Here is an 11,323-nt window from a genome sequence, read left to right on the forward strand (position 1 = left end):
TAAGGGCCTAAAAAACATGTTTTCACTCTTAAGCACAATTAAAGGAGAATTTACAAAACCATGCTATTTCATTGAATAAATGTGGGAAAAGATGATAAAACCCTCTAAATTTAACACAAGATAAACCCTACAAATGGGGTTTATCAGTCACACAGACATGCTTAATTGTCTGTGTTGTTTAAGCATCTCTACTTGATTTGGACAGCACGGATGTGAATGATGCAACACAACATTCGAAAATAATCTAAACACCAACGTCCTTCAATATATGTATATAAATTCTTGCAAGACAATTTAATCCAGCTGAGGGATTTGTCTTCTCAGTTGGAGATATGTTTGATTTCCATTTTTCCTCTTTGGTACATGTAATCAATTGGTTCTTAATTTCATTTTCGTTCTTAATTGTACTCTGAATTTTCGTAGAAAAACCTGCAAGTTTAGAATAATCTTTGTAGAATTTTTCAGCTACTTCAACCATGATAAAAGTCATCCCAACTTTTGGAATAAATTGCTCATCAACATCACACAGAAACTGAAAATACACCGAAATAGGTCCAAAATAAACCATATTAGAAACTAAAATACACCAAAACTGGGAACGAAACAGATTCATCAAAATAATAAAATTAGATTCAGAACTCATACATTAGATTCAAATTCAAACCATCGACCATGCACAACAATTTTCACAAACAAAAACAAAATGATTCAACTACAGAATCATAAACTACTAACAACTACATTAACTAGATTCAAACCATACCTCAGCACTTGATACGATTCAAAACAATAATACAATTTGCCCTGGTTCAATTGAAAGTCTGAACCTATAAATACACCGAGAAATTTTCAAAATACATTGAAAGAGTTCCAAAATGTACCCATTTATAATCGAAATACACCGAAACGAGAATGGAACAATTCATCACAATAATAATTCAGATTTAGAACTCTTATATTATATTCAATGCAAACCATCAACCATGAACAACAATTTTCACAAACAAAAACATTATTCACCTACAGAATCATAAACTACTAACGAACAACATTAACTAGAATCGAACCACACCTCAGCCAGTTGATTCGATTCAAAATAATATTTCACTTTGCTCTGATTCAATTGATAGTCTGAACTTCATTCATTAATTATCTTCGACAATGAAATAACTGTTTAAACCTGATTTCACAGCTTAATTTCAAATCTTCAAATCAGATGAATGAGCATTGAACTTGAACGAAGAGAACGTAGAGAATGAAGAGAACATAGAGAAAGAAGAGAAACGCAGAGAAAGTAGAGACGCAGAAAATGTTGAGAAAATTCGAAAAAAGAAACGAAATCTACATAAAAAAGGCAGTCATATATTCGCGCGTTGAGTCAAAAATTTGTTAAAGATAGTCGCGCGTGGAAGTGAATTAGGTCAAAACTACTTGTTTAGACTGGTTTGTTTAAATGGCTTGAATATAGAGATTAATTGTAAAATATACATAAAGAAAATACATAGAGATTAAAGTTGTTTCATATTAGACCGCTAGTTAAATGGTGCATTTCATTTAGAGTTTTTTTAAGGTGAGCACTTTTTATATCTTTGGTCCTTATTTTCTTACGAAACAAAAACAGTTTCCGAAGTAGGCGGAATTTTTAAAGAATTTAATTCTAACTATAACCTATAATTTTATATCTTAAAAGTAGGTATTAACACATTGTTTCTCTAACAAAAAATGATTAAAGATTTTTTTAGAATTTATACATTAAAAAATGTGAATATAATAACTAGTACAAAATAATTGTGTTTTAACTTTGTAATTCCTATTAACTAGTACGAGTTTATACATTTTATATTTTATTTGTAATCTGTGATTTTATGATTTTTGGAGGGTTAATTTGAAGGCCATGAATTTTTTACTCCCATTTTTATGTAGGAGTATTTTTAACCCACCTAAAAGTAATTATAAATTGAACCCCATTTTTTTATTTTTGAAAAAAATTAATAATTAGAAAATGACCCTTATATTTATTCTTATTACACTTTTTCCCTTTTTAATTTTGATACCAGATTCAATGTTGTAAGCTATTTGTTCTGATAGGGTTTTGCCCCTCTTTCAATAGTGATTGCTATTGTCTCTTTCTCTTCTTCTACTGTCTTTCTCGTCCGCTCATCTTCGTCACACAACCCGCTTCTGCAGCTGCCTCGCAACCCGCTTCCGCCGTCGCTCAACACGCTTCCCCTGTTGCCGCGCAACCCACTTCCCCGGCTTTCTATTAGGTGTCGTTTTTACCGCTTCTCTTGTATATATATTTTCTTGCTTCTTTCCTACTTATGGTTCTACACTTCACATTGCTTTGCTTTTGCACTTCGTAGCTAAACCCAATAATTTTATATAACTCCCTATTTCTGCTTGGTATGCTACGTGCATAGTTGTTTTCGGTACATCAGTGTTATTGGGGACATTTAAGATGGGGCCTATATCATTGACAAATGAACAGTTGCCAATTTGCATTATGCTCATAATTTCATCTAATCATCTTCCGTTCAATGATAATCTAATATTTTGTTTTATTGCTTTTTTGATGGCAAGTTTTTTGTGAATTTGAATGAAGTTTAATTTCAATTTGTGTTTGATATATGTTAGAGAAAACTTCGTTTCAATTGTTTATCAGTGATACCATTTTTTTTTCTATTTTTCTGGTTCATAAGTGTTGTTTCTTCTTGTAATGGAACTATAGTTATCCATGTCTGATCTGATATCTTAAAAGTGCAAAGACACACTTTTTTTTGGGAAGGGGGGGAGGGTGTACTTGCAAATGTTATTATCTATTTTTTGTTTATTTTTTCCTTATGGTTTATATATAGAGCCATACGAACTAACAATGATACTTATATGCGCTCTCTGAAAATGTGTCTTCTGCTGACAAAACAACAATTGCTCCTTATGCAAGTTAAGAGTTGTACCACTACAAGAAAAAACGCATTTTTCGATGCAAAAAATCGACAGCTATCTCTCCCGTCGATATTTTTCAACGGCTTGCTGTCGATATTTAAAAAAAAAGATTATTAAAAATAAAAAAAAATCGATAGGCCGGTCGTCGATTTTTTTATGCTGTGTTAAACCTTTTTAACCTATCGTCATATTATCGACGAAGCAAGGGTTTAAAATACTTTTATTTTAAAATCGACGGACACGATGTCTATTTTTATATTTAAAATATCGACAATATTTTCATCGATAAAATTGAATGGTCTAGATTGCTTTCTAAAATCAAATAAATGGTGTGGACTTAATGTATAAAATAGACGCAAAAAGCGTTGCTTTTTTTTTCAAATTAAAATCGACAACTGCACCGTCGATTTTTATTGCTAAAAACACCAGCCTGGCGCCTACTTCCCGCCCCCAAGTTCAGAAATCATCTCCGCTGCCGGTGTCACAGTTGCGCCGCCGTCACTCTGTTTGCTCGCGTTGCCATCACGCTCTGTTACTGCCATGCCGCTATCGCTCCCCACTGTCGCTCCTTTTACTGGCACCGCCTATCGTTCCGCTGCTGTCGCGCCGCTGTTGCTCCTTCTCTCTGTTGCCGCCGTCGCTCCTCCTACTTTGGTCCTTCTCCGCTCTCTCTCAATTGAGCTCACAAGAACTAGGTATCATTTTTCTGACTGTTACTAAACTCTTTTCAAAGCCATATTTAGTTTCATTTGGAAATCCCCTATTTTAGGTGTAAACTATGACCTAACTGTTACTGAACTTGGTCATGTTTTCTAACTCTAGTAAAGGTTTCAAATGCAATTTTCATCATTATTAGTTATTGATGTTATTGTTGTTAGTTGGAAAACATGGAACTCTTGTTTCTAGTTGCTGCAGAGTTGTACCCTACGACTCTACTTATTTTTTGCCATTTCTTGCGTAAAATCAAAAGTTAAATTAGTCATCTATTATGCTCATATCAGCTGAAATTAAGTTAGCCCCTTTTCTGATTGTTGAATGCTACCAATTATGTTCTTAGATTCTTAAATTAGGTTAGCCCCCTTTTTTTAGAAGAGTATCCATTACATTTCTAGCTAATTGGATAATAGAATGAAGAAGAAGAAGAGAAGTGTGTTCTGTTCTATTCTGTTTTATTCTGTTATGTTTTGTTTGCAATTGGAGGCAATGTGTACTATGCACCATCTCCTATTCCTCAGCCAGTTTTAGAATTAGATGCAGATTTCAAGGGATTGACTCGACAGAAGAACTCTTCTTACTTTCATCGCCTCTCTTTCCAGAAATCTTCTTTAACCAGCTGGAGAATGTACAATGATCCTTCATCTGAATAGCCGCGGCTGGATAGAAGATTCAGTGTGTGTGATCGTGTGAAATTTGGCCATAGACCAAGTGACTTTTCTAGTTTTTGATGGGGTTATAGGCCAAGTGACTATTCCAGAACAAATGACTATTCTAGACTAAGTGACTACTTAAGATGGGGTTCCTCTGATGATGATAATGGCCTTGGAGATTCACCCAACATAACGTTTTTGCCAGCTGCCTCTATTGAAGATGGATATGGAATGGTAGGGAGGTAAAGGTATTGTGTTGTTACAAGCAAGTAAATGGTAGGAATATTTCTTACCATATGGGTTAGAAGTGAATTAAAGGATCATGTTGGGAACATGAAAGTGTCTTGTGTTGGCAGAGGACTCATGGATTATCTTGGAAATAAGGTCAATTTCAATTTATTCACATAGAAACATTTAAGATTCATCAGCTATGTGAAAATGATTAATCTCTGATATGTATGTACTTGCAGGGATCCATATCGATTAGCATGTCTCTCCATGAAACAAGCTTTTGCTTCATTTGTAGCCACTTGACCTCTGGACAGAAAGAAGGAGATGAACTTAGAAGGAACTCTGATGTGATGGAGTTTCTTAAGAAGGCAAGGTTTCCACGTGTTCATGGTTCTGACAATGACAAGTCTTTGGAGACAATCCTCCATCATGAGTAAGGATGAATCTTATTATGCAGAATGAACATAAAAAAATTTCTGTTTCCACTTTCCACACACTCTTGTAATTTTAATTTTGATTCATTTTTTCAGTCGAATTATATGGCTTGGAGATTTGAATTACCGGATAGCTCTATCCTACCGTTTAGCAAAGGCACTTGTTGAGATGCGAAATTGGAGAGCATTATTGGAGAATAACCAGGTACCAATGGTAATTAATAACCTTCTCTTTGTTTAAGTATAACAGAACCAATGAATCTTATTCTAAGTTTTGTGGCAGCTGAGAATAGAGCAGAAAAGTATTTTGTGGCAGGTGAGAATAGGCTTGTTTATGGCATATTTTGGGCTGAAGTTGAGTAAAGTCATGGAAGAATGAAGAAAAGTATGAGTTGTTCTTCTCGTTCCAGAATTGAAGTGGAGGAACTTTTGCCATATTCCCACGGATATACAGAACTAACCTTTTTCTGAAGTAAGCAGGGTTTTACATATTTGATGCTTCCATGCATATTCAAGTACTTTCTCTATCCCTTGTTCATATATAATCATATATGCTCACATTTCTTGCTTCTAAAGCATAACTTATGTACCTGAAATTAAAGTTTGTTCAGGCTAAGTATTCATCCTGAAAATATAAGCTATTTTGCATCTTTCTATGATATAATCATGAAGTCCTTTGTGTCATTACAATTACAAATAATTTTTCACTTGAGTTAGAAACCTTACATGCATGATGCAACCTATTACTATTCAGAAAATTGGTCAAACAAGAACAAGTCACTTTAAAGAAATTCATACATAAATGGAGAGGTTCGTTGATAGAGACAACCCATTTCCCATATATCGAAAAAGGTTAGTTTTTTATTTTATTTTATTTTAATTAATTTTTTCAAACTCTGATGCTTTTCTTGGTTTCATTAGGTACTAAATTATTCTTTTCTGATTAATTAATTAGTTAATGTATATGTAAGTTACTAGTGATATGCACACTACACGCATAATTATAATCATAATTAAACCCCTTCTTTTTTTGTGTGCAGGAAATGGAAGAGGATGATTTTTCATTTTCTTATTCATCTCTCTTAAATTGTTTTCAGAGAATATTTATGATGACTGAAAGAAGATGAAAATATAGTCAAAATAATCAACATTATTATTATTTTTTTGTTCTTGTAATAATGCATAGAAAATGAGAAGAGTAGTTATGATAATGTATACTGATAGCTACAGTGATTGGAAAAGAAAAACTGTAGAAAGAATTTGAACAGAAATGATTTAGTTAATTAATGAGGATAGGATTTTCAGAGCCCCGCGCTGGTGATTGTCTTTGTCTTTTTCTCTGCACTACTAATGATATGATATGATACATCAAATAGTATGTAGTGCTTTGATTCCTAATATGCATGTTCGTCGTTTTGTGATTGTTGGAGAATTATTTAACATATTATAAAGTCTCTCAGATTTAAAGTCATCACTTATGAATTCTGATGCTCAATTGCTCTTTAATTTTGACTAATTTAATTTAGCTTTTTGAATTATCTCTAATAATATAATGTCCAATTATAAAGTCATCACAGTTTTAAAGCCATCACAACTAAATGTTTTGTTCTGTTTTGAATATTTTATACTATTAGTGGATTGCAATTTAAATGAATATAAGTCTAAGTTTAGTTATTTATCTTATCTTGAGTCTTTATGTTAGATGATTATTTATTATTTTGATAAGTTTGTAAACTTATTATCTAATATTTAAAAGTTTATTTGCATTAATTGTTTTCTATTTTATTTCTATATTTAAAAGTTTATTTGTATTATTTTTTTACTATGTTTTAAATAGAAAAAAAGAATTAAAACATATAACTATTAAAATTGATGGCAGAGTTGTCGCTTTTTAAGTTTAAAATAGACAAAAAAAAAAAAATATAGACACATAATTTGTCGGTATCTAAATAATTAAATCGACCGCAATTGTGTCGATTTTATTGAATCAAATATCGACGGCAACGTTGTCGATTTTATTAAGCATATTATATACAAAAATATTGTCGATTTTATTGAATCAACTATCGATGAAAATGGCATCGATTTTATATAATAATATCGACGGCAACATTGTCGATTTTAGTAAGAAGGTAAAATTCTCATACTCATATTATAGATAGAAACACTGTCGATTTTATTAAATTATTATCGACGGCTAGGCAAGCCGTTGATTTCATTAGAATTTTGAAAAATCGACAAGTTTAATAGCGACCACCTCCGCCGTTCGTTTTTCCGTCGAATTTTAATATTATCGACGATTTAGTCGTCGATTTTAATGATGTTTCTTGTATTGTACATAGAATTTGAAATAGAACTGGAACAATGAGATTAGAGCTATTATTGATGGTAAAAATATGAATAGCACTTAAACAATTGTTCAGATTTGTGAAAATTTTAATATTGACAGTGAGTTCATAGAAAAGATTTAATAATGAAATTTCACATTTTTGAAGATTTGTTTTACTAGTATGTTAAATCATTATGGACTTTGTAGTGTGCTCATTTGTTTAAATTACTACTAAAAGTAGAGGTGGGCATGGTTTGGATTTTTAAAAATCCAAACTGGATCCACTTCAGAACCAATTATGTGGTTCATGAAACCAAACTGGAACTGGATTGAAGAGAGAAATCGATTCTAAACCGGTTTGAAAAAACAAAAACCGATTTTAAACCGGTTTTAGAATTTAAATCCAGTTTTATCTACAAACCGATTTTAAATCCGGTTTTTTAATATCCAAATCTAAAATTCAGTTTTTTTTGAAAATCGAGTTTTAAAACCATATTTTTTAAACAAAAATCCAGTTTTAAAACACCATAATATTTTTAAAAATAAAATTAATACTAAAGTCATTTTAAAGTGTATAGGTTTATTACAACTAGAATTTAGTTTTTTATAAATCTAATGAGAATAGTTAATCACTTACATATTCACAGCTATTATTTCACATCTATATGCATTTTCTTATTCCAAAACTTTGCAGAGATGAAGTGAAATCACAAATATAAAGAAACAAAACTTCTGTACAAAGCCTAATACAGGGAGGGGCACATACCAAATATACCTAATTATCATAATAGAGCTACAAATAATATTTGAAATTATTATATATATTGCACGTTATTTTTCTTCAAGATTTCATTTGTTTTCGACACGTATTATTAGTATGATGGTTTTTTTTCCATGGCAAGAATCTCAAAAAAAAATTATTGCATTTTTTTTACTTGCAGAGAGTTTATGGCTGGACATGATTTCGGATAATTATCTTCTTTCATAATTAGCAAAAAGCAGGCACTTAAACTAAGATATTTTGCTTAATTAGTGCATCAATTATTTACTACATGCAGCATATGCTATAATTTATTGGTTTGCTTACGTACTTGTCCGTAGTTTTTAATTTGCTTAGATTAGAACTTTTTTTATTTTGGATTTTAATTTGGATATGGATTTGGATTGGATTTAAAATTGTTTAAATGGTTTGGATTTGAAAACCAAATTATAAAAAAGATTCAATTTGGTTTGAATTTTCTTTATTTAAAATTGATTTTTTTTTTAAATTGTTTGATTTGGATGTGGTTTAAAATCCAAAATGTGGATTTTTTTGCCTATCCCTAACTAAAAGTGGAGAGTTATGACCATATCTTATGACTGGCTACTTTCTGAATTATTATTTGTTCCGCTGTATCAATGAAAATTATTTTAAATATCATCCGTTGTCAGCTTTTTTTTCCAATCCTACGTTTATGTTATCTTTTCTTCATTTGTTTTGAAATCTAATTCTTATTTGGTTTAAGAAACTCTTGCTTTTTTTATTTTATTTTATTTTTTTCTCTTTTAATTGGTAGCTAAAATAGAAAATTTACCGAATTGGCTATGTAATCGGCATTTGTATCCAAGTAACTAACTAACCATAACTCTATAAAACTAAAATTATGATCTTCTCCTTTTATGGATAGTGAGAATTGAGAATTAACAATTACTATTATTATTGGTTGTCACCATTTAAATGATTTCTTTAACTATCCCATTTTCTTTATCCATTATTTAGATTAACGAGTTTGAGAAACAACAAAATAAACCTACATTTTAGTTCTGCATAATTTTCTTAAATTGTCAAATTTGGTTATTATTATTATTATTATTATTATTATTATTATTATTATTATTATTTAGATTAACGAGTTTGAGAAATGACAAAATAAACCTACTTTTTAGTTCTGCTTTCTTGAGTTCAGGTTTACATTAGCATGGTTGTGCTATGTGTTTCAGTTATCTAATCTTAGAATTAATATTAGTTGATTTGGGTTTGTGTTTGCGAAGCTCTACCACTACTTTCTTCTTTTTTGGATGATCAGGCTTCTCTTGACTACTCCTTACGTGACCTCACTTCAGGTAAGTAATTATAAGTTATCAAACTCTGAACTTTAATGCATGAAAGTGTAAGCCTCTAGCATAATAGTCCCCAACTATAGAGAAGAGACATATTTGTGCTGTGCATTTTTTATGTGCTTGGGACTCATCACCCCATCATTATAGGATGATACAGTGGGTGGCCAGTTAAAATGGGGATCACAGTCCATCTTATGATTCGATGTGTTGATGGAATGAATTTGAAGTGAGTAGTGGGAGCCACATTTTATGCGATGATGAGTTTCAAGTGAATGCACAAAAATGAGTTATTTTATTGCTACTTTAATGCAACAAGCATTCTCAATTTGTATTAATGTTGATCGCTGATTTTAGAGTTCCAATAATCTGGAAATAGCTGTGATCTCAAAATGAAAAATAATAATAACAAATATATAAAGTTGACTACATGTGTACTTTTTGTTTAGTTAATTAGATTAGTTACTGTTCTCGACTAGTGCAAATTGAAAAGGTGTAATAGAATATAAAATCAAAGTATAATAATAAGACAATATTAATTAATTTTGAAGCTTAGAGCATTACAAGTAGTTGATAAACAAAATGTGAAAAAGTGTAGGAGAAGAAGGAGGCACAGAAAATCCAATGGCTACTGCATACTTTTAAGGATCCTCTGCCCCATCTATTCTTGTTGTTTCAGGTAAAATTTATTTTATATGCAGAAGAATGTCATAAGAAATTATTGCTTGAGGTTTGTAGCACTTGTATTTTTGTTTTTTTTTTTCCTTTTTTGCTCTTTAGAATGAGGCAATCCAAACCACCAACATACTTTTATTTAGCCTTTAGAAGTATTATAGAAATAGCTTTTGGGGATTCATTGGTGCTGACTTTGTCTTCTTCCAATCTCTCTTATACTATAATTTATTCAAGCAAAAAAACAAAAAACAAAAAAATAAGGAGCATGACTTTAGTGAGGAATTCACTGTGGCTTGGGGGTAATGTTTCCGTACATACTTTTTATGTTGTTAAAAATATTTAATTTTCAATTCTTCCAAAAATAAAATGGTTTGTCTCATCTTATTAGTATCTTTTTAATATGTTCAGCCTTGTTTTCCACACATAGATATAGCCAAATTAGTACTTAACACAGTCCTCACTACTTAGATTCCAAGATCTAACTAGAATATGATTTGAAAATTCTTCTTGTCTTGGAAAATTATTAAGAAACTTAAGCTATTTATGAAAGAGGAAAAAAGTGTTAGAGTAGTTATTTTTTTCTTTAATTTATCAAGGTGGTTCAAGCATAAATATGTGCATGATATATAAGGAATTTGGTCTCTATTTTAAAATATTTGTTTTTATCATTTTTGAAAATTTATATACAAACTTAAGTTTCATTTTGAATTGTGTATTGGTGTTCAGGAAGTAATGAGTCAGGAATTTTCTCATGAAGGGGTTAATAGTGAGTATATATCATATGATCAGTACGAGTAGGAGGAAGAAAAACATGAGAAAGTTGATAGGGATTATATGGATGAGGACGACACAAATGTAGAACTAATGTTCGATTATCACGACTTCGATGAAGGGTATAACATTGACTCACTCGAAGACATTGGGATGATTGAATTTTGGAACATCAGGGACGAAGATGTGTCATTTTCACTTTTCTGATATTGACATTGCATTTGAGTTCTACGATAGATATGCAAGGACAAGAAGCTTTAGTGCTCAGAAGAACAAGACTAGGAAGAGTTGTGCAGGCGTACTTAAGTTGAAGAATTTTGTATGTCATCGTGAAGGATTTAGACCAAAAAATAATTATGGCAATGGAAACTTTAAGAAAAAACCTACACCAGAGACAAGGTGTGACTGCAGTGCAATGATGGAGATTCGTCTGGATGCATCTAGTGGTCATTGGTTTATTTCTTATTTTTTGATGA

General features: G+C 31.2%; 1 pseudogene; it reads left to right on the plus strand.

The window, feature by feature from the left end:
- On the plus strand, window positions 3,484-6,285 carry LOC107618528 (annotated as a pseudogene).

The sequence above is a fragment of the Arachis ipaensis genome, chromosome B09, assembly GCF_000816755.2.
Source record: "Arachis ipaensis cultivar K30076 chromosome B09, Araip1.1, whole genome shotgun sequence".
NCBI lineage: Eukaryota > Viridiplantae > Streptophyta > Magnoliopsida > Fabales > Fabaceae > Arachis > Arachis ipaensis.